Here is a 15,872-nt window from a genome sequence, read left to right as displayed (position 1 = left end):
CAAATGTTTGGGGGTCCAAAGTATAGGCTGTAGGTCACTCTGATCTCACTACTGAGCTGCTGTTTAGATATCCTGCTTGATCAGCGCCAGCATCTTGGATGTTCTGTGTGTTTTTCTTTACAAATTTGTCATTCAATCAAACACTGAGTGAGTTAATTAATTAATTAATTGGAGACAGGGTCTCACCATGAAGTTCTTACTGTCCTGGAACTCCCTGTTTAGACCGGGTTGGCCTCAGAATTACAGAGATTCAGCTGTCAAGTCCTATAATTAAAGGCATGCACCACCATCCCTGGCTAACCATTGCTTTCTGGACTACTGAAAATTGAACTGAAATAAATGTGGACAAGTACACATCATTTTAAAGTATTTATTAATTTCCTTTAGATATGTTCCCTCGTAATGGGATTTAAAACTCAATAGAAAAAAAGGTGGAAAAATTATACACTTTAATAATGTATTATATACTTAAGGCATTCCTTAAAATACAGCATGCAAGGCATTTGTTTATAGTTGAATAGTAGCTCAAAGCTCTTGTGTTTGGTTGCACTAGAGGGGGATTTTAATCTCTTTATTATTGCACACTTCAAGAAAAGCTTGAAGGAGGATCTACAGCATTTTCACTAAAAAGAAATGATATGTTTGAAGCATACATGTGTATATACATACATATACATATATACATGATAGTCACAAATGTTGTTGAGAATTTTTAGAAAAAAAAAATCTCACATCTCATAAGCTAGTACAGCCATTATGGAAAACAATATAGAGGTTTGTGAAAACTTAAGTCCAGTTTATTATTTAATCCAGCTTCATTTGCTCTAAATTTGAATCTCTAGTCTAAAATCTCCCTTTTCTTGTACAAATCTATCCTTTATGGTCTTCTGAACTCTCTATTCTACCCTCCCTTAAAGGAATCTTCCTCACTTTTTCAGAACTCATCTTGGTCCCAGACACAATATCATCTTTGTGAGCTGTGTAAATACCGAAATTAAAGTTTCCCTTAAGTAGTCATCAAGGGTGCCAACCTGACTCCATTGCTTCTTCTGCATTTATAGCTAAAGCGGATTCTTGGTACCAGAAGGTAGAATGAAAGACAACAGCCATATGTAATCTTCCTCATGTTACCAGGACTTAATGCATCATTTTATTTGGTTGTTTTTTCCATGTTTGTTTTTTGCAAAGTAGATCAAGGAGAGTAGACTATTATATTCTTTCCAACACCCCATACATTGTCTCGATAGACTTTATCTATTTTTTTTTTATTTCGGGATTATTTTTTTTAATTTCCATGTGTGTCCTCATGAAGATGGCAAAAATCAAATTTTTCGTTTCAGAAAAGATATTAGCTCTGTTCCCCATTTTTTAAGTGGATTACTTCGTTTGTTGCTTTTCAGCTTGTTTAGTTCTTTATATATATTGGATATGAGTCCTCTGTCAGATAAAGGGTTGGTGATGATTCTTTCCCAATCTGTAGGCAGTCGCTTTGTTTTGATGACGGTGTCCTTTGCTTTACAGAAGCTTTTCAATTTCATGAGGTCCCATTTATTGATTGTTGCTCTTAGAGCCTGTGCTGTTGGTGTTCTGTTCAGGAAGTTTTCTCCTGTACCAATGAGTTCTAGGGTATTCCCCACTTTTTTTTCTAGCCGATTTAATGTGTCTGGTTTTATGTTGAGGTCTTTGATCCACTTGGACTTCAGTTTTGTGCAGGGTGATAAGTATGGATCTATTTGCATTTTTCTACATGTAGACATCCAGTTGGACCAGCACCAATTGTTAAAGATGCTATCTTTTTTCCATTGTATGGTTTTGGCATCTTTGTCAAAAATCAGGTGTCCGTAAGTGTGTGGGTTTATTTCTGGGTCTTCTGTTCGATTCCATTGATCCACCATTCTGTTTCTATGCCAGTACCATGCAGTTTTTATAACTGTTGCTCTATAGTACAGCTTGGGATCAGGGATGGAGATACCTCCAGAAGATCTTTTATTGTAGAGGATTGTTTTAGCAATTCTCGGTTTCTTGAGAGAATTCTCTGCAGAGGAATATCGAATGGCAGAGAAGCACTTACAGAAATGCTCAACCTCATTAGCCATTAGGGAAATGCAAATCAAAACAACCCTGAAATTTCACCTTACACCCATCAAAATGGCCAAGATGAAAATCTCAAGGGACAACAGATGGTGGAGAGGTTGTGGAGAAAGGGGAACCCTTCTCCACTGCTGGTGGGAATGTAAACTGGTACAACCACTCTGGAAATCAATCTGGCGCTTTCTCAGACAACTAGGAATAGCGCTTCCTCAAGATCCAGCCATACCACTCCTAGGCATATACCCAAAAGAGGCGCAAGTACACAACAAGGACATTTGCTCAACCATGTTTGTAGCAGCTTTATTTGTAACAGCCAGAAGCTGGAAACAACCCAGATGCCCCTCAACTGAAGAATGGATGCAGAAACTGTGGTACATCTATACAATGGAGTATTACTCAGCAATGAAAAATAAGGAAATCATGCAATTTGCAGGTAAATGGTGGGACCTGGAAAGGATCATCCTGAGTGAGTTGTCCCAGAAGCAAAAAGACACTCACGGTATATACTCACTCATATAAACATACAATATAGAATAAACCCACTAAAATAGGTACATCTAAACAAACTAAGCAAAAGAGAGGACCCTAACTAAAATGTTCAATCCCCATCCTGAAAGGCAAAGAGGATGGACATCAGAAGAAAACGAAAATAGGAAACAACCTCGGAACCCGCTACAGAGGGCCTCTGAAAGCCAGAAGAAAACAGGAAACAACCTTGAAACCTGCCACAGAGGGCCTCTGAAAGCTTCTGCAGTATAGACTGTCAAAGCAGATGCTGAGCCTGATGGCCAACTGATGGGCAGAGTGAATGGAATTTTATGTAAGAAGTGGGAAATCGTAAGAGCTGGAGGGAACGGGAACTCCACAAGCAGAGCAACAGAACAAGAAAATTTGAACACAGGGAACTTTGCATAGACTCATACTCCAACCAAGGACTATTCATAGAGATAACCTAGAACCCTTGCACAGATGTAGCCCATGGCAGTTCAGTGTCCAAGTGGGTTCCATAGTAATGGGAAGAGGGACTGCCTCTGACATAATCTGATTGGCCTGCTCATTGATCACTTCCTCCTGAGGGGGGAGCAGCCTTACCAGGCCACAGTGGAGGACAATGCAGCCACTTTTGATGAGAACTGATAGACTAAGATCAGAAAGAAGAGGAGGACCTCCCCTATCAGTGGACTTGGGGAGTGGCATGCATTCAGAAAGGGGAGGGAGGGTGGGATCAGCAGGGGAGGAGAAAGGGGCTTATGGGGGGAAAAATACTTCTTTGATGTGAACAAATAAAGAAAACTTCCTGGTTAAAAAAATAAATAAAAAATAAAAAAAAGATGTTAGAATAATTTTCACATAAATATTTCTGTAAGTCAGTCACTCTGAGGAAAGCCACAGTTTTAGACTCATGAAAAGGACCATGAATAGCGATTTCTAGGAGAGTAGAGTAGCCACAGAGGGAACAAAGCACCAGATCATGAGACTAACTGTCAATGAATCACTAACAGCTCCCCTTTAACAAAAGTCCCCAGAGCCCTTCTTTCCTGGAGTGCTGGTGCCCAAATGTATTTAGTTCTTTTTTCATGTGGGGGTTTCACTGTGTCTCATTTCAGTGTGTGTGAAGTTATCTGCTAAACATACAAGCAAAAAAGAAGTTTGAAGTTGGACTTGGTAATCCCAGCACGCGCACAAGGAGGCAGGTGGAGCTCTGTGATTTCTCAGCCTGATCTACAAAGTAAGTCCAGAATGGAGGCTACACAAAGTCTGTCTCTAATAATAATAATAATAATAATAATAATAATAATAATAATAAATAAGTTTGCTTTACATTTAAAATGAGTTCCATGTTCTGTGCTAAAATTTATTTTCTTTTTAAAATTTATTTATTTATTACAATTTTTTCACATTGTATAGCGGGGGTAGTCTCCCTCATCTCCTCCCAGTCCTGCCCACCCTCCCACTTCTCCCCCTATGCTCCTCCCCTAGTCCACTGATAGGGGAGGACCTCCTCCCCTTCTATCTGACCCTAAACTATCAGCTAAAATTTATTTTCAAAGCTTACAGGATATTTGACATAGGGTGGCCTCTGTTCTGCTTTATAAAGTGGGTAATGTTAAATATCAATCAGTCACTGTAAGCTTGATTTATTCTGCCAAATTTATAAACCAATAGCAAAAATCAGCTGGTTAAAAGTCACCTCAGAAAATTAAATTGACATTTAAGGATCAGCAGCATGCAGCATAATGAACCTCACCACAAAGGAAAGACATATTGCCACTTAATTAGTGTACCTTATTCCGCAGGCTGTGCTAGGGTTACACAAGGTTTCTAAGTCAAGCTCATTGAAGCCTTGTTAAGTCTCCTTATGACTTCTCTCCTTTCCCTTTTCCATCAGTTCCTGCTCTGTCCTAATCTAGAACATCTAGAGCCTTCATACTCTCTACACTGTTCTATAGTTTCTGGTCCAACTTAAGATGGAACTCTTACTTCTGAAGAGTTCTCCCAGTTTCCCATTTGTCTTAACAAGAAGACCATACTTCCTTACCACAATTTCAAGTGGATAGGTCTGAATTTCTTTTGCTCCCTCTGGCTCTACCCAGACTGGAAGCCATTTGTGGCAGCACAGGAGCAGAAGATTCATCTGAACAGCAGGAAGGGCACTGGCAAAGCTGCACAAATATGGTACAAGTTAGTTTGCCTGTGGTTCTATTAGCAATAACTCTGAAAGACTAGAGGACATGGATAAAGGAACAAAGAGAAGGACAAGGAGGATGGGAAACATCAGTCCATAGGAAAGAATGGGCAGGCTCGCAAAGGCAGGTGGATTTGCCAGGTGTTTGGAACCATTTTGTTCGTAGGGAAATGCTGAGATCCAAATTACATGTTAGATACTGACTCTTGTGGCAGTACAGCATGCATGTGGGAAGTAAGGTTTTTTGGAAGAGTAATAGTTCAATAAAATTCTAAGAAAGAAAGTTAAGGTGACAGAACCATTTGAAATCTTGGGGCACTGGGAAGAAGAGAACATTAAAGTTTTCATTTTGTGTGATTATTTACCTTAGATGCTGCTGGTGAATGTGAGTGGAAAACATTCTGGAAACTCTAAGCATCAAGCTATGGAGGACAGCACCATCATTATTACAAGCAGTGCTGTTTAACTGGTCCTTTGAGTCTACAGCTTAAACAGTAAGCCACTTTTTATACTTGAAGGAAACCATATTCCAGCTACTATAGTTGGATGGTACCTAGTCTCTGTAAGATCCTCCATAGATGCAGAAAAAGAAACCCAAGAAATCCCTTCTTCCTAGCAACCATGAATCTTTCCAAATGCTTTACCCATGGCATATTCTCTTTTGGTTGTTATGTAGTCCTCTTGGACAATTTTTAAAGGAACTGGTTATATTTGACTACAGCAGAAGCCCTTCTTTGGAGTTCTTTACAATTCAAATCTAAGTAAATCCAGTGTTGTCAACTACAACAGCTATAACATTAGAGAGGTCCGTCCATCCTAGCATATCACGAAATCTGTTTTCACAGGAATGCTGAGATGACTCTCATCTGCTCTTTATTCTGAATGGTGTCTTGGGAAGCCGCAGGGGCTTTGAGTGTGTCACAAGCAAACAGCCTTTCCAGACATCTCCAAAGACATAAATTTAAACAACACATTCCCTGTGTCCATGTCTTCTATTTTTATGTGTCTTTCCCCCTTCACTTCTCTCTTACTCATATAAAAACGTAAACAGAAATTATGCTTATCTATTAAAATTCCTTCTATTAAAATTCTTCTGTAGGAAGAATAAATAGTTTGATTAAAGTAGCATTGAATATGTTTTATATATGAGAAAGATGCTTGGTTTTACTTTTTTTTTTCTATAGCTAAACACCTACTGTGAATTGGACTGATCACTATCAAATTCCATTTCAGTTTTGTCTAAGATTTTCCCTGTTGTTGGCTTGCTTATGTACTGTCATGAAAACAAGAAAAAGCCATTTATTTAAAATCTAGTTCAAGGACATAGTATTAAATTTAAGAAAAAACTTTTTACACTTAAAATGCTTCCCACTGTTATTAACTTTCATGCTCCAATAGTCATCAGTTTTGATCTTCACATTATTGAGAATAACAAGCCTCAATAGTGCTATCTACAAAACAGTCCACTGTGAGGAGATGACTTAAGTGAAATGAAGATTATTTCACTTTTCTCTTCCCATGTGCTCCAGATAAAAGCATTGACAATGTCTTATTCCATTTGCAGGTAAGCTTTTATTCATCTCTGGTTAACTGCTCACCCCTACTCACTTTCACCTAATGTTAACATATATTTTTTTTTCTTATAGAATAATGTCTGCTTACATTCTAAAATGAATCACTTGTGGCTATTTGACTTTTTACAGCTCATGGATTCTTAATGAATATCCAAATTGTATTTTTATTCCCCAGCATACAATACTTTCTAAAAAGCAAGATTTTTATTTTATGTCTGAAGCGTGGTACCTCACTTATTATATATCATCAGAAAATGTCTTCTTGGTTTATTCATGAAGGAAAGCCCGACAAAGGTGCCTGCAAGCATTTGTACTTCATATTTTTTATTCAGCCTCTGCTTCTACTCTGATTTTTTCAATATTTTACTTTCTTCTTCCTCTTCTTTTTTCTTTTCATTCTTTTCCTCTTTCTAATTAAAGATTTGCTGTCTGTCCCTGGCTGGCCTTACATGTGTGGTCCTTTCCTCCTGGATCTGCTTCCTGAATGCTGGGATTAGCGATATCTCTTCAAAGATTTTTATTGCTCTGGAATCAAAAGAGAAAATATAGTAGACAAAAATTGCTGGATATTCAAATTATCTTTCTCACACAAATAATACATAAATACATGTATCTACAAACAGAAGATGAAAACTTCAAGGAGAGCCAAACTGTTATCTAAAATAACAAAATACACTGTTAACATTCTAGTTACATAAGACATTTTAAAACAAACTAAAAGAAAGAGGACGAAGAAAGTAAAGCTGTTAATGGAGGATTATAGTCCTTAAGATCTAAGCAATGAGGTTGAAATAACTTAAATGCTAAGGTAAGAAAAAAAGAATTTATATTATAATACCATAAACAGCACAGCATTACATATTTTGACCATTAGCAAGTAACTACTATTTTCAGAGTGAACATATATTTTACACAATCTGAAATGCTCATTTTTTTGTGTTGACACAATCCTTTACATCTAAAATAGGTAGGGTTTACATCAAATATCCTGATAACTTTGTACACTGAATTGCCACATTTCTTTATTTAAATTCATAAAAGACTACATAAGTCGACATCATGAAGTAGTGGTTACTAGCTTCTATCTTTAACCTCTTTTCTTATGATATCAACTCCTTGGTTGCTACCTAAATACTGTGCAGTGGCAGTTTTAGTTTGATGTGTACATATTTAGAGCCAAAATGTACAAAAGTTTGAACTAAATCATGTATTTTGAATTTGGGTGTTCCATCTTAAGAAAGTACGATAAACAAACACAAGCTAAACATGTTCAAAATATTCAGCATTGTGTTTCATAAATGATTAAAATTTTATGTTCTGTATTTGCTTTGATGGTTATTTTGCATTATTCTTAGACTAACTTTAAATTTCTATTCTATTGGCAAAAGTTTTCTTGTTTAAATTGCTATATCATCTCCACTACTCTGCTTTACCTCTTGCTCTTTCTGGATTCAGAAGTGGGTGTTTAAATCACTTCACAGGTGCTCAAGACTTGAGATGTGGGGAGAACATCATCCACTGGGATTGCTTACCTTCTGATCCTTTCTCCAGTTTATCCCATTCAGAGCATAACAAAATCACATCTTAATAGAAACTACTTACCTTTCACAAAACAGATCAATCTTTTCCATTAGATTTGTCACATGAGACACAAGCTCAACCGTAATTGATTTCAAAGTCACATGGCATCACAGCCTCTACAGTATTTCCTCTTATGATAGTCTCAATCAATAGACTTAACAGCTTAACAAAAATAATTACACAGACATATCTGTTTACTGACACTATTTTGTGTGTAGATCCTGGAGACAATCTGGCATTAGAAATCCAGTAAGATATAACAGGAAAGCAAAAAGCTCAGGCATCTTACTGCTGTGCCTCCCGGCTTTCAGTGGTACTGATTTCCTCATTTTTTTCAGTCTTTTCACAGCTCACAGTGCAGTCCACCAGTCCTGAGAACACTTCTAATAGCTCCTGGATTTGGGGTTTGATGCAGGCTTTGTATGTGCAGATGCTTATACAAAAGCTAAAATAGGCAGGTATTAAAAGGATTAAGTGATTCAGTAGAGTACCTCAGCCAGCCATAATTCAAGACACAATAGTTCAGATCTTTCATGGCTGTTTTCTTTGATAAAATGTAGGTTTTAACCTTTGGGGAAGTCTTTTCCTACAGTGTCAGCAGCAACTCCAGACTTGTCAACTCAACAATACCTTACAACTAATGCCTTTCACAAAGTCTGTGGTAAAGAAAGGAATTGTAATAAGACCGGCTAGGATTCTGTGAGATTGGAAATGTGGTTGCATGCTCTGGCTAGTTACTTTGTGTATGGAAATGGGAGAGTCAACAATGACATGAGGGAATAAAAATACCTACAGGAGAGCAGCAAGCCACTAAAAAGAAGAGCATTATTCTATCAGAATATGTCAGAGACAAGTGCTCTCTATGTCAGAATTCAAATTATAAACCATTAATGTGTCATTTTAGTGCTTGTCTGGAAAGCTTTCAAAGACTAACTTGTTTGCATCAATAAAGCAAAAATTAATTCAGCCATTTAAAGGTTCAGAATGGACATTTCTGTTTATTCTGATTATTTAATTATTTATTCATTTATTTGATGCATTCTTTACTCTTTGGTGTCTGCCAAAAATTCTTCACTCAGCAAACACTGAGTAGTTGCCTGTTGTCTTTCAAATACTATATTATATAAAACAGTGAACAAACATAAATGCTCTATTCTGAGGAAAGGTGGAAACCTTTTAGAACTACAAAGTAATAATACAAAATAGTTAACACTAAAGACACATACGTATATATTTGAGTTCTGATGGTGAGTATGTGCTAGAAGGGTAAAGCAATAGAACCTAGACACTTAAGTAGAGTTAAAATTAGCTTATATAAGTCTTAATTTCATTATGAAATAGTTATTTTCAATTAACTAGAGAAAAATAAGTTGTATGATTACGAAGTCTCCAGAAGGGCTTGATGTTTTATGTATCCTAAAGTGTAGTTATACATAAAATGTCATGTACCTCTGTTGGGGTCAGAGGTACATGTTTCTATTTTAAATGAAAATTATTCTAGGTGCATAACAGAATAATACTGATGGCTATTTGGAAATTTGCCAATTTAATTTGCAATTATTTAATAACAGCCAATGAAAATCAGAAAATGAATATTAATGTGGAGGAATACAATTAAACAGCAGAACTGTTGTTGCAGTTCCACAAAATGAGTATAAGGAGGCAACTTGACAGAAGGATACATAGAATATGGGGTTACTCCACAAAGAACTGTTCTTGATCTGAGAATAAATGCCTCACTGGGAGAGAATATGCTAATAATGATCTGAATTGGACATCTGGTCAGATATTCTAAATTAACATAGTGATCAGTTTTATTCCATATCTTCCGCTACTAAGGAACACACATCGTTGAGTGACAAAGAAGGGGACACACACACACACACACACTTATATACACCACATGTGTGATCCTTAATATAATTTTCCTTGCCTAATATGAAATAGGTTACAGTCATTACACAACTAAGTCAGGGAAAACATAGAAAAGGGTAAGGGGAAGGACTTATTTTCTTCAAATAATGTTTTTCTTAATTTAAGAAAGACTTCCTTCTTTAAGATAATGGTCAACGGAGTAATCTTCATCATTGCCCCTCCCTCTCTTTTCACTGTTCATTTTCTTTGATGTCATCCATCACTGTCCCACCTTTTAATGCTCAGTAACTAAGAAAAGGGGGATATTCTGGTTTTCTTAAAATCAATTGTTCCTAGAAATAAATTCACTGAGAGGAACAGGAAGGATGCCTCAGCACTTAAGAGCATTTGATATTCCTGCAGATGATCATGGTTCTGAGCACCCGTGTGGCAGCTCAAAAACATCTGTAACTCTAGTTCCAGAGGCCCAGTGCTCACTCCTGGTCCCCATAGACAACAGGAACACAGGTAAACACACAAACACAGGTCCAGGCAAGGCAATCATACTCATTAAATAACTTGCTAAATATTACATTAAAGAGATGTGTTCAACTGGAAATATTTAAAAATGCACAATGGACTATTCCGGTGAAAATGAAATTCATTTTCATAACAGTATTTTTTAATTGAAAAAGATTTTAAACATTCAAAAATAAATAAATAAAATAACCAAAGGGGGAAAAATCCCTTCATCTTAACCTTTAATTCAACAGAATTCAACATAAATAAAGAAGGCTATAAAGAAAACAAACCCAGGGAAAACTATGACATCTGTAAGGTATTGCCATTGTCATTAAAAGTTAAAGAAAAAAATGTATTTGTGTCATTGCCTTCAAGAACTATTTCTCTTTAGATTTTAATAAAAACTTTTTTTTAATTTAATTTTATTTTTTATTATTAGTTACATTTTATTAACTCTGTATCCCAGCTGTATCCCTCTCCCTTATTCCCTCCCAATCCCACCCACATTCCCTCATCTTCTCCTTGTCCCTTTCCAAGTCCACTGATTGGAGAGGACCTCCTCCCCTTTCATCTGACCCTGGTTTATCAGGTATCTTCAGAACTGGCTGCAAAGTCCTCCTCTGTGGCCTAAGAGGACTGTTCCTCCCTTGGGGGGTGGGGAGGTCAAAGAGTCTGCCATTGAGTTCCTGTCAGAAATAGTCCCTGTTCCCCTTACTATGGGAAACCAATTGGTTACTGAGTTACCATGGGCTACATCAGAGCAGAGGTTCTAGGTTATATCGATACATGGTCCTTGGTGGAGTGTCAGTCTCAGAAAAGACCCATGTGTCCAGATATATTTGGCCTTGTGGAGCTCCTATCCTTTACTTTAATATTTTAATATAGTACTTAATTCCCTATGTCAAGACTATGTCAAAATTTTGTATCAGAAACAATTTAATAAAATTGGTAAATATATTTAGGTTGCCATTTTTAAAATACTTTCAAACTAGGTATTTGCCTCTAATATTAAGAGTGTTCTCAGACTCTCCAAGATGACGGCAACCAGTGCGTAACATTTCTGAAGGGCAGAAGATCCAAAACTCTAAAACTGGTGAGAGGGTGGGCAGCTGAAGCCAAAGCACCAACTTCTTCTTTTTTTTTTTTTTCCGAGTGCTTTTAGCTGTGCCTTTAACTTGCTTGTGAGATGTGTCAAACTTCCTTCTGAAGGCACTTAATTCTATGAACTTTCCTCTTAGCCCTGCTTTCATTGTCTCCCATAAATTTGGGTAAGTTGTGCCTTTATTTTCATTGTATTTTAGGAAGTCTCTTATTTCTTTTTTTTTTTTTTTCTGATCTAGTTTTTGTTGAGTAGACTGTTTTTCAGTTTCCATGAATGTGTAGGCTTTTGTTATTTTTGTTGTTGTTCAGGTATAGTTTTAGGCCATGATGTTCTGATAAGATACAAGGGATTCTTTCAATCTTCTATTATCTGTTAAGGCTTGCTTTGTGCCCAGCTGTATGCTCAATTTTGGAGATGGTTACATGGTTGCTGAGAAGAGTGTATACTCTTTTGAGTTTGGGTGAAAAGTTCTGTAGACATCTTTTAGGTCCATTTGATTTAGGACCTCTGTAAGTATCATGAGTTTCATATTTAGCTTCTGTCTAGATGATCTGTTCCCTGGTGAGAGTGTAGTATTAAAGTCTCCCACTATTTTGTATTGGGATCGATGTGTTATTTGAGCTTTAATAATATTTCATTTACAAATGCAGGTGTTCTTGTATTTGCAGCATACATGTTCAGAATTGTGATATCCTATGGTGGATTTTACCTTTCATAAGAATGAAGTGTCCCTCCTCTTTTTTGGATATTTTGTTGTTGTTGTTGAACATCTAATTTAGTAGATATTAGGATAGCTACTCCAGCTTGCTTTCTGGGTTTGTTTGCTAAAAAAAAAAAAACAAAAAAACAAAAAAACAAAACATTTTCCAGTCCATTACTCTGAGGTAGTGTTTATTTTTGTTGGAGAGGTGTGTTTCTTGGATGTAGCAGAATGTTGAATCCTCATTCCACACCCATTCTGTCAGTCTGTGTCTTTTTATTGGCAAGTTGAGTCCATTGATGTTGATAGATAATAGTGACAAATGAATGCTACTTCCTTTTATTGTGGAGATGGTGGTGATAATGTGTTTGTGTGCTTTTTTTTTCTTTTGATTTTTCTGTTGTGAGTTTATCTATGTCCTGTTTTTTCTTGGCTGTGGTTGATTTTCTTTGATTTGTGTTTTCCTTCTAGTATTTTCTGTAGGGTTGTGTTGCTGTGTATATATTGTTTATGTTTAGTTTTGCTATGGAATATTTTGTTTTCTCCATCTATACTGATTGAAAGTTTTGTTGGTATAGTAATCCAGTTTGACATCTATGTTCTCTTTGAATGTGCATTGCATCCACCCAGGCCCTTCTGGTTTTCATGGTTTCTGCTGAGAAGTCTGGTGTGATTCTGATAAGTCTACCTTTGTATGTTACTTGGCTTTTTTTTTTTTCTAGTTTGATCATTTATGTTTATTTTATTTTTAATTTTTAATGTCTAACATTTTATTGTGTGAATGTACCACAATTTTTCTCCATTCCTCTGTGGATGGGCATCTGGGTTGTTTCCAATTTCTGGATTTTACAAATAAAATGCTCTTGTTTTTTTTTTTTAATGATATTACAGCTTTTTTTTTATTAATTACACTTTATTCATTTTGTATCCCCCCATAAGCCCCTCCCTCCTCCCCTCCCGATCCCACCCTCCCTCCCTTTTCTGCATGCATGCCACTCCCCAAGTCCACTGATAGGGGAGGTTCTTCTCTCCTTTCTTTCTTTTTTTTTATTTATTACACTTTATTCATTTTGTATCCCCCCATAAGCCCCTCCCTCCCCTTTCTGCATGCATGCCACTCCCCAAGTCCACAGATAGGGGAGGTCCTCCTCTCCTTCTTTCTGATCTTAGTCTATCAGTTCTCATCAAAAGTGGCTGCATTGTCCTCCACTGTGGCCTGGTAAGGCTGCTCCCCCCTCAGGGGGAAGTGATCAACGAGCAGGCCAATCAGATTATGTCAGAGGCAGTCCCTCTTCCCATTACTATGGAACCCACTTGGACACTGAACTGCCATGGGCTACACCTGTGCAGGGGTTCCAGGTCATCTCCACAAATAGTCCTTGGTTGGAGTATGAGTCTCTGGGAAGTTCCCTGTGTTCAAATTATCTTGTTCTGTTGCTCTGCTTGTGGAGTTCCCGTTCCCTCCAGCTCTTACTATTTCCCACTTCTTACATAAAATTCCATTCACTCTGCCCATCAGTTGGCCATCAGGCTCGGCATCTGCTTTGACAGTCTATACTGCAGAAGCTTTCAGAGGCCCTCTGTGGCAGGTTTCAAGGTTGTTTCCTGTTTTCTTCTGGCTTTCAGAGGCCCTCTGTAGCGGGTTCCGAGGTTGTTTCCTATTTTCGTTTTCTTCTGATGTCCATCCTCTTTGCCTTTCAGGATGGGGATTGAACATTTTAGTTAGGGTCCTCTCTTTTGCTTAGTTTTTTAGATGTACAGCTTTTAGTGGGTTTATTCTATATTGTATGTTTATATGAGTGAGTATATACCGTGAGTGTCTTTTTGCTTCTGGGACAACTCACTCAGGATGATCCTTTCCAGGTCCCACCATTTACCTGCAAATTGCATGATTTCCTTATTTTTCATTGCTGAGTAATACTCCATTGTATAGATGTACCACAGTTTCTGCATCCATTCTTCAGTTGAGGGGCATCTGGGTTGTTTCCAACTTCTGGCTGTTACAAATAAAGCTGCTACAAACATGGTTGAACAAATGTCCTTGTTGTGTACTTGCGCCTCTTTTGGGTAAATGCCTAGGAGTGGTATGGCTGGATCTTGAGGAAACGCTATTCCTAGTTGTCTGAGAAAGCGCCAGATTGATTTCCAGAGTGGTTGTACCAGTTTACATTCCCACCAGCAGTGGAGAAGGGTTCCCCTTTCTCCACAACCTCTCCAGCATGTGTTGTCCCTTGAGATTTTCATCTTGGCCATTCTGATGGGTGTAAGGTGAAATCTCAGGGTTGTTTTGATTTGCATTTCCCTAATGGCTAATGAGGTTGAGCATTTCTTTAAGTGCTTCTCTGCCATTCGATATTCCTCTGCAGAGAATTCTCTCTTTAGCTCTGTTCCCCATTTTTTAAGTGGATTACTTGGTTTGTTGTTTTTCAGCTTGTTTAGTTCTTTATATATATTGGATATGAGTCCTCTGTCAGATAGATGGTTGGTGATGATTCTTTCCCAATCTGTAGGCAGTCGCTTTGTTTTGATGACGGTGTCCTTTGCTTTACAGAAGCTTTTCAATTTCATGAGGTCCCATTTATTGATTGTTGCTCTTAAAGCCTGTGCTGTTGGTGTTCTGTTCAGGAAGTTTTCTCCTGTACCAATGAGTTCTAGGGTATTCCCCACTTTTTTTTTCTAGCAGATTTAATGTGTCTGCTTTTATGTTGAGGTCTTTGATCCACTTGGACTTCAGTTTTGTGCAGGGTGATAAGTATGGATCTATTTTCATTTTTCTACATGTAGACATCCAGTTGGACCAGCACCATTTGTTGAAGATGCTATCTTTTTTCCATTGTATGGTTTTGGCATCTTTGTCAAAAATCAGGTGTCCGTAAGTGTGTGGGTTTATTTCTGGGTCTTCTGTTCGATTCCATTCATCCACCACTCTGTTTCTATGCCAGTACCATGCAGTTTTTATAACTGTTGCTCTATAGTACAGCTTGAGATCAGGGATGGAGATACCTCCAGAAGATCTTTTATTGTAGAGGATTGTTTTAGCAATTCTCGGTTTCTTGTTATTCCATACGAAGTTGAGAATTTTTCTTTCCAGGTCTGTAAAGAATTGTGTTGGCAATTTGATGGGAATTGCATTAAATCTGTAGATTGCTTTTGGTAGGATGGCCATTTTTACTATGTTAATCCTGCCAAGCCATGAGCATGGGAGATCTTTTCATCTTCTCATATCTTCCTCTAATTCTTTCTTCAGAGACTTGAAATTTTTTTCATACAAGTCTTTGACTTGCTTGGTTAGGGTTACGCCAAGGTACTTTATGTCATTTGTGGCTATTGTGAATGGTGTTGTTTCTCTAATTTCTTTCTCAGCCCTTTTGTCTTTTGTATACAGGAGTGCTACTGATTTTTTGAGTTAATTTTATATCTGGCCACTTTGCTGAAGGTGTTTATCAGCTGTAGGAGTTCCCTGGTAGAGTTTTTGTGGTCACTCATATATACTATCATATCATCTGCAAATAATGATAATTTGACTCAGTAAAAAGACACAGATTAACAGAATGGATACGTAAACAAAACCCAGCAATCTGTTGCATACAAGAAACACACCTAAGACACAAAGATAGACATTACCTGAGGGTAAAAGGTTGGAAGATGACTTTCCAAGCAAATGGACCCAAGAAACAAGCAGGAGTAGTCATTCTAATATCTGATAAAATAGACTTTCAACCAAAATTAATAAAAAGAGATGAGGAAGGACACTTCATACTC

Source organism: Psammomys obesus, unplaced genomic scaffold (genome assembly GCF_907164565.1).
Source record: "Psammomys obesus unplaced genomic scaffold, mPsaObe1.curated_primary_1811, whole genome shotgun sequence".
Lineage (NCBI taxonomy): Eukaryota > Metazoa > Chordata > Mammalia > Rodentia > Muridae > Psammomys > Psammomys obesus.
Note: the sequence above shows the minus strand (reverse complement) of the source record.